Genomic DNA, 2,179 nt, shown 5'->3' with positions numbered 1-2,179 from the left:
ATAACTCTGGTTGCCCCCTTTAGCAACTAAATCATCTGGAAAGACCCGGAGGGGTCTGTTGACGTCTTCAGAGCAGGGAAAATGGCTGATAAACTAGAAGTTAAGGTTACCCCCTTTAGCAACTAAAACAGCTGGGAGGCCCCGAAGGGGCCTCGTGATGTCTTCAGAGCAGGGTAAAAATGGCAGCGATTATTGATGTCTCAGTGATTTTATTCTACCTGAGAGGTTCTGCCTCCTTGAGGTGCTGGTCATAGGATGATGCTGGCTTTAAGCCAATTGAGTGTCAGAGTTGGACCTCAGTGGGCGGGGCTTGGAACTCAGCGGGGGTCCTGGAGGCTCTTCAGGACATTTTCCAACCACCAGGGGGAGATTCTCAGGCCTGCTGGAGAATGTTTTCCCTCCAAAAGTTTTACAACCCTTTGTCCTCACCGTCGGCTCCAGTGTCTGGTGTTCAGCCTCTGGACTGTGGCCCAACAGTGATCTGCAATTGATAGCGTGGACCGTAATGAGCAATTAGCAGGCAAGGATCGACATTGTGTGACGGACACAGGAGCTGAAGCGTTTATCCTCGCCGCAGTGCGCAAAACGTATGCAACGCAGAGACGTGCGCTTGGTCATCCATCCCTCTCTCCACCGACTGCAACAGGCTTCAATGTGTGGGTGCTCGGGCCCGCCAGTGCTACAGCGTAGCCCTAGAATTTAACTCCATTTCCATTTGTGGTTTTGTGACAAGGAAATGTGACACTTTGTGAGGCAAGAATGGCAAGTTGCAAAGTGGCAAAGTGAGCTGCTTTTGAAACCTTTGGGATTTGTAAAACTGTATAGAAGAGAGCTACTGTCATATCAGTCAGGCAACGTGTCCTTGTGGAGACGGACACAAAGTTATTGCCTCAGTGTAATTCAGTCAATTATTTCAAGAGATCGTTGATGGGCAGTCAGTCAGTGGTACAGGCCACAGTGTGTATCCCCTGAAAAACAGTTTGGCAATACATTCTATCGCAGGCTACAAATAAAATAAAAGTAATAAAATCTGTTTTGTTAATTGCTTATGGCTCTATCTGCAGTTTTTCCAGAGTAATTTCAAGTGAAAACATTTTCTACAGGCAAACAACAGCCAAAAATGATTTAATACAAAGAAAACTCAAATGTCCTGTGAAATGAAACTTTGTTTGCTGCTCTGTGATGCTCACTGGTCTGAGCCAGACACTCTGTGTCTCATCTTGGATACAAGTTCAGCAATGTCTGGGGTCAGGCTCTGAGCTGAGGAAATCCTCAGAATTGAGTTAAGGCGCTCATCAGTAAGACGAGTCCTATGTGAAGTTATGTTTATCTTCATCAAAGAGAACGGTTGTTCACACAAGTATGTGCTGCCAAACATAGAGAGCGTTTGAGCAGCCTGGAAGCGCAGCTGGAGCATTGTGTCGGGGATGAAACATGGAAACTCTGCAGCGCCCAGACTAATATTTTGCCTTCAGTGTTTCACTACATTGGAGCTCAAACAGCTGCATTTGGAGGTTGTATGGTGCTTTTTGGCAGGATACACAGCAGGAGCAACTTTTGCATCACCTCTAGGTGGTTGTTCACTTCTCATTATACACATACTTTTCAGAGGTGTGGACTCGGGTCACATGACTTGGACTCGAGTCAGACTCGAGTCATGAATTTGATGACTTTAGACTCGACTTGACAAAATGGAAAGAGACTTGCAACTCGACTTGGACTTAAACATCAATGACTCGTGACTTCACTTGGACTTGAGCCTCATAAGCGTCATTTTGGATAAGCACAAAAGGTGAATTAAAATATCAATTATATTAGAATATATGCAGCCATCCGTATATGTGTTTGAGTATGTGTGTTAATATGACAAATATCGGCCTTAAGCTCATCTTTAATTTCAATAGTAGGCTGCATAATTTATATTTAGTAATTCTATAACTGTAACCATTGATTGCTGTTTAGACATGAAATAATATGTATGTATTTGTTAGTATATATTAACAGAAAAGTGTATTGAATCTCTTCTCTTCTGCTCTCATGAAGGTTTCTACCTGTGTGTACATGCATTGCAGGTAAGGATCATATTTCAAAAATGTCTGTGTGGGCGTGACCCAACCCAAATGAGAAAAAAAAGACAGAAAACCGTATACCTATTTCCTAATCCAAGGGGCAGTGCATT

The sequence above is a fragment of the Platichthys flesus genome, chromosome 5, assembly GCF_949316205.1.
Source record: "Platichthys flesus chromosome 5, fPlaFle2.1, whole genome shotgun sequence".
NCBI lineage: Eukaryota > Metazoa > Chordata > Actinopteri > Pleuronectiformes > Pleuronectidae > Platichthys > Platichthys flesus.
This window is presented reverse-complemented; position numbering follows the sequence as displayed.